The sequence below is a fragment of the Lissotriton helveticus genome, chromosome 1_2, assembly GCF_964261635.1.
Source record: "Lissotriton helveticus chromosome 1_2, aLisHel1.1, whole genome shotgun sequence".
Taxonomy (NCBI): Eukaryota; Metazoa; Chordata; class Amphibia; order Caudata; family Salamandridae; genus Lissotriton; species Lissotriton helveticus.
The window spans coordinates 425000524-425017006 of NC_136058.1; the positions used below are offsets into that span (position 1 = coordinate 425000524).

A 16483-nucleotide genomic window follows, 5' to 3' on the forward strand; every position below is an offset into this window, starting at 1 on the left:
GTTATTTGTGCTCATTCTTATGGTGGCCTCTCTTACACTCTGTGGTCGGGGAGGGTGTTGTTATAGTCCCTGGTTATTTGTGCTCATTCTTATGGTGGCCTCTCTTACACTCTGTGGGCGGGGAGGGTGTTGTTATAGTCCCTGGTTATTTGTGCTCATTCTTATGGTGGCCTCTCTTACACTCTGTGGTTGGGGAGGGTGCTGTTATAGTCCCTGGTTATTTGTGCACATTTCTACGGTCGCCTCTTACACTCTAGGGGCGGGGCGGGTGCTGTAATAGTCCCTGGTTATTTGTGCTCATTCTTATGGTGGCCTCTCTTACACTCTGTGGGAGGGGAGGGTGCTGTAATAGTCCCTGGTTATTTGTGCTCATTGTTATGGTGGCCTCTCTTACACTCTGTGAGTAGGGAGGGTGCTGTTATAGTCCCTGGTTATTTGTGCTCATTCTTATGGTGGCCTCTCTTACACTCTGTGAGTAGGGAGGGTGCTGTTATAGTCCCTGGTTATTTGTGCTCATTCTTATGGTGGCCTCTCTTGCACTCTGTGGGTGGGAAGGGTGCTGTTATAGTCCCTGGTTATTTGTGCTCATTCTTATGGTGGCCTCTCTTACACTCTGTGGGAGGGGAGGGTGCTGTAATAGTCCCTGGTTATTTGTGCTCATTGTTATGGTGGCCTCTCTTACACTCTGTGAGTAGGGAGGGTGCTGTTATAGTCCCTGGTTATTTGTGCTCATTCTTACGGTCGCCTCTCTTACACTCTGTGAGTAGGGAGGGTGTTGTTATAGTCCCTGGTTATTTGTGCTCATTCTTATGGTGGCCTCTCTTACACTCTGTGAGTAGGGAGGGTGTTGTTATAGTCCCTGGTTATTTGTGCTCATTCTTATGGTCGCCTCTCTTACACTCTGTGGGAGGGGAGGGTGCTGTAATAGTCCCTGGTTATTTATGCTCATTGTTACGGTCGCCTTTCTTACACTCTGTGAGTAGGGAGGGTGCTGTTATAATCCCTGGTTATTTTTGCTCATTCTTATGGCCGCCTCTCTTCCACTCTGTGGTCGGAGAGGTGCTGTTATAGTCCCTGGTTATTTGTGCACATTTCTACGGTCGCCTCTTACACTCTAGGGGCGGGGCGGGTGCTGTTATAGTCCCTGGTTATTTGTGCTCATTCTTATGGTGGCCTCTCTTGCACTCTGTGGGTGGGAAGGGTGCTGTTGTAATCCCTGGTTATTTGTGCTCATTCTTATGGCCGCCTCTCTTTCACTCTGTGGTCGGGGAGGTGCTGTTATAGTCCCTGGTTATTTGTGCTCATTGTTACGGTCACCTCTTACACTCTGTCGGTGGGAAGGGTGCTGTTATAGTCCCTGGTTATTTGTGCACATTTCTGTGACCGCCTCTCTTCCACTCTGTGGGTGGGGGGTCGCCTCTCTTGCACTCTGTGGTCGGGGAGGGTGCTGTTATAGTCCCTGGTTATTTGTGCTCATTGTTGCGGTCGCCTCTCTTACACTCTGTTGGTAGGGAGGGTGTTGTTATAGTCCCTGGTTATTTGTGCTCATTCTTATGGTGGCCTCTCTTACACTCTGTGGTCGGGGAGGGTGTTGTTATGGTCCCTGGTTATTTGTGCTCATTCTTATGGTGGCCTCTCTTACACTCTGTGGGCGGGGAGGGTGTTGTTATAGTCCCTGGTTATTTGTGCTCATTCTTATGGTGGCCTCTCTTACACTCTGTGGTTGGGGAGGGTGCTGTAATAGTCCCTGGTTATTTGTGCTCATTCTTATGGTGGCCTCTCTTACACTCTGTGGGCGGGGAGGGTGTTGTTATAGTCCCTGGTTATTTGTGCTCATTGTTATGGTGGCCTCTCTTACACTCTGTGAGTAGGGAGGGTGCTGTTATAGTCCCTGGTTATTTGTGCTCATTCTTATGGTGGCCTCTCTTACACTCTGTGAGTAGGGAGGGTGCTGTTATAGTCCCTGGTTATTTGTGCTCATTCTTATGGTGGCCTCTCTTGCACTCTGTGGGTGGGAAGGGTGCTGTTATAGTCCCTGGTTATTTGTGCTCATTCTTATGGTGGCCTCTCTTACACTCTGTGGGAGGGGAGGGTGCTGTAATAGTCCCTGGTTATTTGTGCTCATTGTTATGGTGGCCTCTCTTACACTCTGTGAGTAGGGAGGGTGCTGTTATAGTCCCTGGTTATTTGTGCTCATTCTTATGGTGGCCTCTCTTACACTCTGTGGGTAGGGAGGGTGCTGTTATAGTCCCTGGTTATTTGTGCTCATTCTTATGGTGGCCTCTCTTACACTCTGTGGGTAGGGAGGGTGCTGTTATAGTCCCTGGTTATTTGTGCTCATTCTTATGGTCGCCTCTCTTACACTCTGTGAGTAGGGAGGGTGCTGTTGTAATCCCTGGTTATTTGTGCTCATTCTTATGGTCGCCTCTCTTACACTCTGTGGTTGGGGAGGGTGCTGTTGTAATCCCTGGTTATTTGTGCTCATTCTTATGGCCGCCTCTCTTTCACTCTGTGGTCGGGGAGGTGCTGTTATAGTCCCTGGTTATTTGTGCTCATTGTTACGGTCACCTCTTACACTCTGTCGGTGGGAAGGGTGTTGTTATAGTCCCTGGTTATTTGTGCTCATTCTTATGGTGGCCTCTCTTACACTCTGTGGGAGGGGAGGGTGCTGTTATAGTCCCTGGTTATTTGTGCACATTTCTGTGACCGCCTCTCTTCCACTCTGTGAGTGGGGGGTCGCCTCTCTTGCACTGTGTGGTCGGGGAGGGTGCTGTTATAGTCCCTGGTTATTTGTGCACATTTCTACGGCCGCCTCTCTTACACTCTGTTGGTAGGGAGGGTGTTGTTATAGTCCCTGGTTATTTGTGCTCATTCTTATGGTGGCCTCTCTTACACTCTGTGGGCGGGGAGGGTGCTGTTATAGTCCCTGGTTATTTGTGCTCATTCTTATGGTGGCCTCTCTTACACTCTGTGGTTGGGGAGGGTGCTGTAATAGTCCCTGGTTATTTATGCTCATTGTTGCGGTCGCCTCTCTTACACTCTGTTGGTAGGGAGGGTGTTGTTATAGTCCCTGGTTATTTTTGCTCATTCTTATGGTGGCCTCTCTTGCACTCTGTGGGTGGGAAGGGTGCTGTTGTAATCCCTGGTTATTTTTGCTCATTCTTATGGCCGCCTCTCTTCCACTCTGTGGTCGGAGAGGTGCTGTTATAGTCCCTGGTTATTTGTGCACATTTCTACGGTCGCCTCTTACACTCTAGGGGCGGGGCGGGTGTTGTTATAGTCCCTGGTTATTTGTGCTCATTCTTATGGTGGCCTCTCTTACACTCTGTGGTTGGGGAGGGTGCTGTTATAGTCCCTGGTTATTTGTGCTCATTCTTATGGTCGCCTCTCTTACACTCTGTGAGTAGGGAGGGTGTTGTTATAGTCCCTGGTTATTTGTGCTCATTCTTATGGTCGCCTCTCTTACACTCTGTGGTTGGGGAGGGTGCTGTTGTAATCCCTGGTTATTTGTGCTCATTCTTATGGCCGCCTCTCTTTCACTCTGTGGTCGGGGAGGTGCTGTTATAGTCCCTGGTTATTTGTGCTCATTCTTATGGTCGCCTCTCTTACACTCTGTGGTTGGGGAGGGTGCTGTTGTAATCCCTGGTTATTTGTGCTCATTCTTATGGCCGCCTCTCTTCCACTCTGTGGTCGGGGAGGTGCTGTTATAGTCCCTGGTTATTTGTGCACATTTCTGTGGCCGCCTCTCTTCCACTCTGTGGGTGGGGGGTCGCCTCTCTTGCACTCTGTGGTCGGGGAGGTGCTGTTATAGTCCCTGGTTATTTGTGCTCATTGTTACGGTCGCCTCTCTTACACTCTGTGGGTGGGGAGGGTGATGTTATAATCCCTGGTTATTTGTGCTCATTCTTATGGTGGCCTCTCTTACACTCTGTGGGTGGGGGGTCGCCTCTCTTCCACTCTGTGGTCGGGGAGGTGCTGTTATAGTCCCTGGTTATTTGTGCTCATTCTTATGGTGGCCTCTCTTACACTCTGTGGGTGGGGAGGGTGTTGTTATAGTCCCTGGTTATTTGAGCACATTTCTGTGGCCGCCTCTCTTCCACTTTGTGGGTGGGGGGTCGCCTCTCTTCCACTCTGTGGGTGGGGGGTCGCCTCTCTTCCACTCTGTGGTCGGGGAGGGTGCTGTTATAGTCCCTGGTTATTTGTGCACATTTCTGTGGCCGCCTCTCTTCCACTCTGTGGGTGGGGGGTCGCCTCTCTTGCACTCTGTGGTCGGGGAGGTGCTGTTATAGTCCCTGGTTATTTGTGCTCATTGTTACGGTCGCCTCTCTTACACTCTGTGGGTGGGGAGGGTGATGTTATAATCCCTGGTTATTTGTGCTCATTCTTATGGTGGCCTCTCTTACACTCTGTGGGTGGGGGGTCGCCTTTCTTCCACTCTGTGGTCGGGGAGGTGCTGTTATAGTCCCTGGTTATTTGTGCTCATTCTTATGGTGGCCTCTCTTACACTCTGTGGGTGGGGAGGGTGTTGTTATAGTCCCTGGTTATTTGAGCACATTTCTGTGGCCGCCTCTCTTCCACTTTGTGGGTGGGGGGTCGCCTCTCTTCCACTCTGTGGGTGGGGGGTCGCCTCTCTTCCACTCTGTGGTCGGGGAGGGTGCTGTTATAGTCCCTGGTTATTTGTGCTCATTCTTATGGTGGCCTCTCTTCCACTCTGTGGTCGGGGAGGGTGCTGTTATAGTCCCTGGTTATTTGTGCTCATTCTTATGGTGGCCTCTCTTACTATTACTATTTGAAATAGCGCAATGCATGCTCATAGTGCTGCAGAGGCCAGGACTTCACAGCGCTTCAATCCATGCTCCTGGTCACCAATGCATCCTCGAGGTCACACACAGACCCTGCAGGGATCCCCTTCAGCTTCCACCGCCCTCAGTGCAGCTCCCCCTGCTGGTGCAGCTGCATTGATGCTCTTCATTCAACGTCTGGACATTGGATGTGACATGCAGCGCGCGGGGTCAGAGGCCCCCTCACCTCTGCTTGAGCACCGCTCCGTGGGGGCTGCAGGGCCTGGGGGAGAGGGGGGCAGCCTACCTGAGTCCGGCACCGGGGGCCCGGATGCCTGTGAGGAGTGTGTGGGGCCCGGTGTGTTATTCCCCACGAGCCACCATCGCACGCGCGAAGTCAACATTTTTACTACCTCATGTATTTTTGATTGCTCACAATTTTTACTACCTCATGTATTTTGTTTGCTCACAAATGTCACTATTACCTTATGTACTGTAACGTATGCGTTTGCAATCTGTTCTTATGTAATGTTTCCCATTATGGTTCATTTCTGTTCCTTATGTGAAGCGCTCTGACACCTTCGGGTAAAGTCCGCGCTATATAAAAATGCATAAATAAATAAATAACATCCATCACACCAGGACCGCGCGCCACAGCTGCGCATTTGCGAAGTGAAGACACTACTTCCGGGCGCCGAGTTAGGTCCTTGCACGGAGAACGGACTGTGAACAGCCCTGACAGAGGATACTCAGTCTCACTGCGCCTGCGTAGAGGACAGACACTTCCCCCCACATAAAGGAGTCGAACCGAGGAGCTTTGCACTGAAATACATCTCAGCGCGTGCTGTGGCGCGAGGCGCCTCGTGCTCCGTGGCGGGAGGCAGTTGTTGTCTCTCATTCATTGTGTCCCCGCGCGGACCTGTGCTGGCGCTGAGCTGTCGCCCTACTGTGCTGTGGACGAACAAAAGAATCTTTCTTACACCTGTCTGTCCTCAGCGCATGCGCAGTTAATCCAATGTCTTTAAACTGCACTGTGGGAAGCAGTGTCTATCCCCAGCGCATGCGCAGGTGTCTATGATCAGGCCCCCTTTGAACCCCGCGCTCATGGTTCAGTCCTGGCCTCAGTCTCAGCAGAGAGCACAACAAGCCCCAAGGAAACCCCAGGTGAGGTCAAGACCCACAGCAGGGAGCACAGCAGCCACATGAAACCCCAGGTGAGGTCAAGACCCACAGCAGGGAGCATAAGAGCCACAGGAAACCCCAGGTGAGGTCAAGACCCACAGCAGGGAGCATAAGAGCCACAGGAAACCCCAGGTGAGGTCAAGACCCACAGCAGGGAGCACAACAGGCCCCCACATTGAACCCCAGGTGAGGTCAAGACCCACAGCAGGCCTCACATTGAACCCCAGGTGAGGTCAAGACCCACAGCAGGGAGCACAACAGGCCCCACATTGAACCCCAGGTGAGGACAAGACCCACAGCAGGGAGCACAACAGAACCCACATTGAACCCCAGGTGAGGTCAAGACCCACAGCAGGGAGCACAACAGGCCCCACATTGAACCCCGCGTGAGGCCAAGACCCACAGCAGGGAGCAAAACAGGCCCCACATTGAACCCCAGGCGAGGTCATGACCCACAGCAGGGAGCACAACAGGCCCCACATTGAACCCCAGGTGAGGTCAAGAACCACAGCAGGGAGCACAACAGGCCCCACATTGAACCCCAGGTGAGGCCATGAGATACAAAGATTGTCTGGGGCTGGGAGGGTCTCGAGCCTGCTGTACGGGATTCATCTGTTGTTGTTGTCTGCATCGATCGATGATTATTTTGTATCAACAATGCTCATTGGCCCTCACTGCTGGAGTTGGGTCACTCTTTTCAAGGCCTCAGCAAACGGTGACATTTGTTTCGCCTGAAAAGCCTGTGATGAGAAGCATAGCTGCCAAGGTTTCAGACTGCTATGTGTGACATTTTCATAACTTCGGGATGATTATGAGTGACATTTCAACAACTATGAGTGACTCTTTCTTGCGAGCAAAATAATCAAGCCATGAGGACGAGGGAAACGTATAAATATCAGAAATTAGACCTCTTTGAGCAATGAGAAAGAAAGGCCTGCGTGGGTAACTCATAATTATAATGACATTATCAAAATGTCACACATACGCTTGGCTGCTATGAAAGAGGGCGGGCATCACTTCACATGACATAGCATTGAAGACCGTGATCATTCTCCTGTTCTTGACACCGAGTCTTCTTTACTTACATATTTCATAAAAGTGATAGGAAGTATGTGTTTTATTGTATTGCTATTTAATTGCTTCTCTTGTACAATGCTGATCATATAATAAACTTGTGAATTTTGGATGGCACATAAGGCGAATAAGGATAAAAAGGCTGAAAAATGCCAAAATAAAAGATAAGGAGCATGGTGAAACAAGGAGTATAAAACAAAACACTTTTATGGGGTGGTGTTTGTTGTACATGATAGGTCACTTGGAGTGGGGTGAAGAACAGAGGTAGTAAGGCTGCCACTGCAGGGGCAACCTTATTCATAGGCGAATGCTGTAAGCAGGATTAATGTAAGGCTTGTGAAGTAACTACTAATACCAGCCTCAGACATCACCACTAGAAAACAATAAAATGCGGACATCTAGAAAGCAGGACTCACATGGCTCCGCTAAGAATTACCAGCAAACAAGAGCAAGGACTTGTGTTTAGACGGCCGAATCACAGGACTATACAACAGGATGTGAGAGGCCTTAACACAGAGCTCAGCTGCGTCGGGCCTCTACCATAAATTAATTAGTCAGCTGACTTTAGGACTCTGGCCGACGCAGTCAGTAGTGGCATGGAAGCCTGATTTCTGGGCAAGCCTCATGAGAGGCTGCGACACACACACAGCGATCACAGCACAGCAGGCAGTATTACTTTAAAAAGTCACACCAGTAAAGTGAGCAGCCACGGTACACAGACAAAATATCGAGTTTTAAATTTCGATATACAATTATATCGAAGTTTAAATATCGATGGGACAAAACATCGAAGGTAAGTAATATCGACAGTCTTAATATCAATATTAGTATGATATCAGTAATATCGAAGTTTTAAATATCGATGTCAATAATATCGAAATAATAACTTCGATGTTACTAATATCAATTTTTAAATAAATTTACTGTATATTATATTGTATTTATTATGTTTTATTATTTATTTTTAATGTAATTTAATTAAATATTGTTTTTTACTACTGTAGCGGGTTGTGGGTTTATAGGGGAATAGGGTGGGCAGTAATTTAATTATGTTAAATTAATTATTAATTAGTAGGAATTATTAAATAATTAATTGAGAATTAATTTTTAATTAATTTTAATTAATTGATTAATTGATAAATATGTTCTGTAGCGGGTTATGGGTTTATAGGGGAATAGGGTGGGAAGTAATTTAATAATAATTAATTAATTAATATATGTTTGTACATATTTTAATTAATAATTAATTGGTAATTAATGTATAATAATTAGTTAATTAATTAATATAATTTTGTACATATTTTTAATTATTAATTAGTTGGTAATTAATTAATATTAATTAGTTAATTACATTAATTAGAGTAATTTTTTTATATATAATTTTTTGTTATTCTTAATTAATTAATTTGGAAAAATAATATTAATTATTAAATTTAATTAATTACAGCTAATGTGCTAATATATTTACTTTATTGTTGTTGTTAATTAATAATTAATTGGTAATTAAATAATATTAATTAATTTTGGGTAAAGGAGTATTTTTAGGGTTCAGGGTCAGTTTTCAGTTTTTGGGTAAAGGGGTATTTTTAGGGTTCAGGGTCAGTTTTCAGTTCTTGGGTAAAGGGGTATTTTTAGGGTTCAGGGTCAGTTTTCGGTTTTTGGGTAAAGGGGTATTTTTAGGGTTCAGGGTCAGTTTTCAGTTTTTGGGTAAAGGGGTATTTTTAGGGTTCAGGGTGAGTTTTCAGTTCTTGGGTAAAGGGGTATTTTTAGGGTTCAGGGTCAGTTTTCAGTTTTTGGGTAAAGGGGTATTTTTAGGGTTCAGGGTCAGTTTTCAGTTTTTGGGTAAAGGGGTATTTTTAGGGTTCAGGGTGAGTTTTCAGTTCTTGGGTAAAGGGGTATTTTTAGGGTTCAGGGTCAGTTTTCAGTTTTTGGGTAAAGGGGTATTTTTAGGGTTCAGTTTTGGGTTTTTGGGGTACAGGCGTACAGGGTAAAAATATTTTTTTTTTACATTAAATCAATTAAATGAAATTAAAAAAAAGAAAATTACATTAAATTATTAAGTGTTTTATTTATTTTAAATGTATATATATATTAGTTTTAATTTTGTTTTAATATTTTTATTTAATATTTGTAAAATTATATGTATTTTAAAATTATTTTTACATTATTATTAATACATTTTAAAAAACGATATTTTTAATTTCGATATTTTTGTACTACGATATTATTTTTTCGATATTTTTGTACTTACCTTTATGAAGATATGACTCCGATATTTTTGATGTCGATATTTTTGTGCCGATATATTTGTATTTCGATATTCTGTCTGTCGATATTATGTCAGACATTCAGCAGCCACAGTGTAATGGTCCGGCTCACCGAAGCTACACAGTTAACTTATTTGCGACCGCCAGTAGGAGATAGATATACACACAATCATACATACACACCTGTGGGTAAACTCTTAAAGCTAAAATCGTAATCATATATATTAGAGCAAGTGTTCGTCACAGATGAAAAACGTCTTAAACACTACTTTACAGTTAAGGTATTTGGGTGCAGTGTGTTTATTTTCTAAGCAGCCACATTGAACAGCTGTGGTGGTTGACCAAAGCCAGAGCTTGGGTCAACAACTACCGCTGTGAATGTGGCAGCAAATGAGCCACATCTGCTCCCTCTCCCATCTAGAGCCCTCTGCTCCCTCTCCCATCTAGAGCCCTCTGCTCCCTCTACCATCTAGAGCCCTCTCCCTCTCCCATCTAGAGCCCTCTGCTCCCTCTCCCATCTAGAGCCCTCTGCTCCCTCTCCCATCTAGAGCCCTCTGCTTCCTCTCCCATCTAGAGCCACATCTGCTCCCTCTCCCATCTAGAGCCCTCTGCTCCATCTCCCATCTAGAGCCCTCTGCTCCCTCTACTATCTAGAGCCCTCTGCTCCCTCTCCCATCTAGAGCCCTCCGCTCCCTCTCCCATCTAGAGCCCTCTGCTCCCTCTCCCATCTAGAGCCCGCTGCTCCCTCTACCATCTAGAGCCCTCTGCTCCCTCTCCCATCTAGAGCCCTCTGCTCCCTCTCCCATCTAGAGCCCTCTGCTCCCTCTACCATCTAGAGCCCTCTGCTCCCTCTCCCATCTAGAGCCCTCTGCTCCCTCTCCCATCTAGAGCCCTCTGCTCCCTCTCCCATCTAGAGCCCTCTGCTCCCTCTCCCATCTAGAACCCTCTGCTCCCTCTACCATCTAGAGCCACATCTGCTCCCTCTCCCATCTAGAGCCCTCTGCTCCCTCTCCCATCTAGAGCCCTCTGCTCCCTCTCCCATCTAGAGTACCATCTAGAGCCACATCTGCTCCCTCTCCCATCTAGAGCCCTCTGCTCCCTCTCCCATCTAGAGCCCTCTGCTCCCTCTCCCATCTAGAGCCACATCTGCTCCCTCTCCCATCTAGAGCCCTCTGCTCCCTCTCCCATCTAGAGCCCTCTGCTCCCTCTACCATCTAGAGCCCTCTGCTCCCTCTCCCATCTAGAGCCCTCTGCTCCCTCTCCCATCTAGAGCCCTCTGCTCCCTCTCCCATCTAGAGCCCTCTGCTCCCTCTTCCATCTAGAGCCCTCTGCTCCCTCTACCATCTAGAGCCCTCTGCTCCCTCTCCCATCTAGAGCCCTCTGCTCCCTCTCCCATCTAGAGCCCTCTGCTCCCTCTCCAATCTAGAGCCCTCTGCTCCCTCTCCCATCTAGAGCCCTCTGCTCCCTCTCCCATCTAGAGCCCTCTGCTCCCTCTCCCATCTAGAGCCCTCTGCTCCCTCTCCCATCTAGAGCCCTCTGCTCCCTCTGCTCCCTCTACCATCTAGAGCCCTCTGCTCCCTCTACCATCTAGAGCCCTCTGCTCCCTCTCCCATCTAGAGCCCTCTGCTCCCTCTCCCATCTAGAGCCCTCTGCTCACTCTCCCATCTAGAGCCCTCTGCTCACTCTACCATCTAGAGCCCTCTGCTCCCTCTCCCATCTAGAGCCCTCTGCTCCCTCTCCCATCTAGAGCCCTCTGCTCCCTCTCCCATCTAGAGCCCTCTGCTCCCTCTCCCATCTAGAGCCCTCTGCTCCCTCTCCCATCTAGAGCCGGGTGATGATCATTAGTTCCAAGAAGAGGAAGAATGCAACGAAAAAAACGGGGATCTTTGAGGCTAACTGATAGACGTGTAAGTGTGATTAAATATGGTCAAAGCCGATTAGGTAAACGCAGCGAATCTGCTTTTATTAACTGCTCTCTGTGAGACACTACCAACAACGTGCAACCGATCACAACGCCGTAACATACAAATATAAAAAGCAACAATACTTTCTACACCTCCAAAAAAACACACAATAACTGCCATGCTTAGTCCTAATGCAGTTTGCAAAAAACGTACAAGACCATGCACTGCGTTCACTTACAAGCTCTCAGAACAAGTCAACCTTATTTTGAACGTAATACAGCCACCAGCCCCAAAAAAAACGGTACATTCTTCCTCAGGCTCTACGGTCACCTACCATTGCAAACAAATATGCGCAGACCCTGCAGCATTCACTCGCCTCAGATTCGAGTCCATTCCTCCTCAGGCTCTACGGTCACCTACCATTGCAAACAAATATGCGCAGACCCTGCAGGATTCATTCGCCTCAGATTCGAGTCCATTCCTCCTCAGGCTCTACGGTCACCTACCATTGCAAACAAATATGCGCAGACCCTGCAGGATTCACTCGCCTCAGATTCAAGTCCATTCCTCCTCAGGCTCTACGGTCACCTACCATTGCAAACAAATATGGGCAGACCCTGCAGGATTCACTCGCCTCAGATTCGAGTCAATTCCTCCTCAGGCTCTACGGTCCCCTACCATTGCAAACAAATATGCGCAGACCCTGCAGGATTCATTCGACTCAGATTCGAGTCCATTCCTCCTCAGGCTCTACGGTCACCTACCATTGCAAACAAATATGCGCAGACCCTGCAGGATTCACTCGCCTCAGATTCGAGTCCATTCCTCCTCAGGCTCTACGGTCACCTACCATTGCAAACAAATATGCGCAGACCCTGCAGGATTCACTCGCCTCAGATTCAAGTCCATTCCTCCTCAGGCTCTACGGTCACCTACCATTGCCAACAAATATGCGCAGACCCTGCAGGATTCACTCGCCTCAGATTCAAGTCCATTCCTCCTCAGGCTCTACGTTCACCTACCATTGCCAACAAATATGCGCAGACCCTGCAGGATTCACTCGCCTCAGATTCGAGTCCATTCCTCCTCAGGCTCTACGGTCCCCTACCATTGCAAACAAATATGGGCAGACCCTGCAGGATTCACTCGACTCAGATTCGAGTCCATTCCTCCTCAGGCTCTACGGTCACCTACCATTGCAAACAAATATGCGCAGACCCTGCAGGATTCACTCAACTCAGATTCAAGTCCATTCCTCCTCAGGCTCTACGGTCACCTACCATTGCAAACAAATATGCGCAGACCCTGCAGGATTCACTCGCCTCAGATTCGAGTCCATTCCTCCTCAGGCTCTACGGTCACCAACCATTGCAAACAAATATGCGCAGACCCTGCAGGATTCACTCGCCTCAGATTCGAGTCCATTCCTCCTCAGGCTCTACGGTCACCTACCATTGCAAACAAATATGCTCAGACGCTGCAGGATTCACTCGCCTCAGATTCGAGTCCATTCCTCCTCAGGCTCTACGGTCACCTACCATTGCAAACAAATATGCGCAGACGCTGCAGGATTCACTCGCCTCAGATTCGAGTCCATTCCTCCTCAGGCTCTACGGTCACCTACCTTTGCAAACAAATATGCTCAGACGCTGCAGGATTCACTCGCCTCAGATTCGAGTCCATTCCTCCTCAGGCTCTACGGTCACCTACCATTGCAAACAAATATGCGCAGACCCTGCAGGATTCACTCGCCTCAGATTCAAGTCCATTCCTCCTCAGGCTCTACGGTCCCCTACCATTGCAAACAAATATGCGCAGACGCTGCAGGATTCACTCGCCTCAGATTCGAGTCCATTCCTCCTCAGGCTCTACGGTCACCTACCATTGCAAACAAATATGCGCAGACGCTGCAGGATTCACTCGCCTCAGATTCGAGTCCATTCCTCCTCAGGCTCTACGGTCACCTACCATTGCAAACAAATATGCGCAGACCCTGCAGGATTCACTCGCCTCAGATTCGAGTCCATTCCTCCTCAGGCTCTACGGTCCCCTACCATTGCAAACAAATATGCGCAGACGCTGCAGGATTCACTCGCCTCAGAATCGAGTCCATTCCTACTCAGGCTCTACGGTCCCCTACCATTGCAAACAAATATGCGCAGCTGCCTCAGACTCGAGTCCATTCCTCCTCAGGCTCTACGGTCCCCTACCATTGTAAACAAATATGCGCAGACCCTGCAGGATTCACTCGACTCAGATTCGAGTCCATTCCTCCTCAGGCTCTACGGTCACCTACCATTGCAAACAAATATGCGCAGACCCTGCAGGATTCACTCGACTCAGATTCAAGTCCATTCCTCCTCAGGCTCTACGGTCACCTACCATTGTAAACAAATACGCGCAGACACTGCAGGATTCACTTGCCTCAGATTCGAGTCCATTCCTACTCAGGCTCTACGGTCACCTACCATTGCAAACAAATATGCGCAGACGCTGCAGGATTTACTCGCCTCAGATTCGAGTCTATTCCTTCTCAGGCTCTACGGTCCCCTACCATTGCAAACAAATAGATTCGAGTCCATTCCTCCTCAGGCTCTACGGTCACCTACCATTGCAAACAAATATGCGCAGACGCTGCAGGATTCACTCGACTCAGATTCGAGTCCATTCCTCCTCAGGCTCTACGGTCACCTACCTTTGCAAACAAATATGCTCAGACGCTGCAGGATTCACTCGCCTCAGATTCGAGTCCATTCCTCCTCAGGCTCTACAGTCACCTACCATTGCAAACAAATATGCGCAGACCCTGCAGGATTCACTCGACTCAGATTCAAGTCCATTCCTCCTCAGGCTCTACGGTCACCTACCATTGTAAACAAATACGCGCAGACACTGCAGGATTCACTTGCCTCAGATTCAAGTCCATTCCTCCTCAGGCTCTACGGTCACCAACCATTGCAAACAAATATGCGCAGACCCTGCAGGATTCACTCGCCTCAGATTCGAGTCCATTCCTCCTCAGGCTCTACGGTCACCTACCATTGCAAACAAATATGCTCAGACGCTGCAGGATTCACTCGCCTCAGATTCGAGTCCATTCCTCCTCAGGCTCTACGGTCACCTACCATTGCAAACAAATATGCGCAGACCCTGCAGGATTCACTCGCCTCAGATTCGAGTCCATTCCTCCTCAGGCTCTACGGTCCCCTACCATTGCAAACAAATATGCGCAGACGCTGCAGGATTCACTCGCCTCAGATTCGAGTCCATTCCTCCTCAGGCTCTACGGTCACCTACCATTGCAAACAAATATGCGCAGACGCTGCAGGATTCACTCGCCTCAGATTCGAGTCCATTCCTCCTCAGGCTCTACGGTCACCTACCATTGCAAACAAATATGCGCAGACCCTGCAGGATTCACTCGCCTCAGATTCGAGTCCATTCCTCCTCAGGCTCTACGGTCCCCTACCATTGCAAACAAATATGCGCAGACGCTGCAGGATTCACTCGCCTCAGAATCGAGTCCATTCCTACTCAGGCTCTACGGTCCCCTACCATTGCAAACAAATATGCGCAGCTGCCTCAGACTCGAGTCCATTCCTCCTCAGGCTCTACGGTCCCCTACCATTGTAAACAAATATGCGCAGACCCTGCAGGATTCACTCGACTCAGATTCGAGTCCATTCCTCCTCAGGCTCTACGGTCACCTACCATTGCAAACAAATATGCGCAGACCCTGCAGGATTCACTCGACTCAGATTCAAGTCCATTCCTCCTCAGGCTCTACGGTCACCTACCATTGTAAACAAATACGCGCAGACACTGCAGGATTCACTTGCCTCAGATTCGAGTCCATTCCTACTCAGGCTCTACGGTCACCTACCATTGCAAACAAATATGCGCAGACGCTGCAGGATTTACTCGCCTCAGATTCGAGTCCATTCCTCCTCAGGCTCTACGGTCACCTACCATTGCAAACAAATATGCGCAGACGCTGCAGGATTCACTCGCCTCAGATTCGAGTCTATTCCTCCTCAGGCTTTACGGTCCCCTACCATTGCAAACAAATATGCGCAGACCCTGCAGGATTCACTCGCCTCAGATTCGAGTCCATTCCTCCTCAGGCTCTACGGTCACCTACCATTGCAAACAAATATGCGCAGACGCTGCAGGATTCACTCGCCTCAGATTCGAGTCCATTCCTCCTCAGGCTCTACGGTCACCTACCATTGCAAACAAATATGCGCAGACACTGCAGGATTCACTCGACTCAGATTCGTGTCCATTCCTCCTCAGGCTCTACGGTCACCTACCATTGCAAACAAATATGCGCAGACGCTGCAGGATTCACTCGCCTCAGATTCGAGTCCATTCCTCCTCAGGCTCTACGGTCACCTACCATTGCAAACAAATACGCGCAGACACTGCAGGATTCACTCGACTCAGATTCGAGTCCCCCGCCACTTCTGACCAACCTCACTTCCTTTCTCCTGTGTCCCAGGACATGAGGGAGCCGAGGCAGAGAGCATGTCACATCCGGATATTCCACAGCAGGAGCAACCACTGGGACTACGGCGGCACATCTGGATAATTATCCCGGCCACCCCCCACAGTGCCGCAGTATGAATGACAGCCAGGAGCAACGACTGCTGAGGGTAGGCCCTGCCCGCCGGTAATTGGCAGCGCACTGTGTGTCCGTTTAGCCGCGGGGCGCCGCAGGAGATAATTACAATGCAGCCTGCCTGGAGCCAGGCACGAGACTGCACAAGCTTCCTGGGCAGATACATTGTGGCGCTCGCAGCTGCCCCAGAGCTGAGAGCTGTCAGTGGATCTTCTTTAACTATTTATGAATTCTACTCAGAGCCCAGCAAGCAGCTGCTGGCTGGCACCACCTCTCTCAGAGAAGCAGAGCCGGCGCACAGGTGCGTGCACAGGCGACGCCGGTGGCACACAGCTGGCGAGCTGTAAATACGTGACAATGCATTTCAGTGCGGTGTTGCGGAACACCACTCTGAAATGCGTGAGTGTCACATGTGATGCGTGATACTTGACAGGACTGGAGAAGATCGACTTGAATTCCGTTTTTGGCTTTCGCCAGAGTAAAGGGAGGCAGCCCCGTCAATTGAAAGTGAAAGAACACACTCCCAGGCAGCAGCGACTGCGCCTCATTGTACCTGGGCCTGGGCCTGCACAGCATCATCTGATGTGGCTAAAACTCCCCCTAATATGCCTCATCCTCACTAGGGCCTCAGTAACCAGGTAGCGGTCAGCCAAT

General features: G+C 48.8%; 1 long non-coding RNA gene across 1 annotated transcript in view; it reads left to right on the plus strand.

Annotated features, from left to right (window-relative positions):
- Nucleotides 1–6467: 6467 nt before the first annotated feature.
- The window catches only part of LOC144807997 (uncharacterized), a 36842-nt gene continuing 26826 nt past the window's right edge, over nucleotides 6468–16483 (plus strand). The window contains exon 1 of the long non-coding RNA XR_013606558.1: nucleotides 6468–6508. This is a non-coding gene — a long non-coding RNA (uncharacterized LOC144807997). The remainder of the gene's footprint in view (nucleotides 6509–16483) is intronic.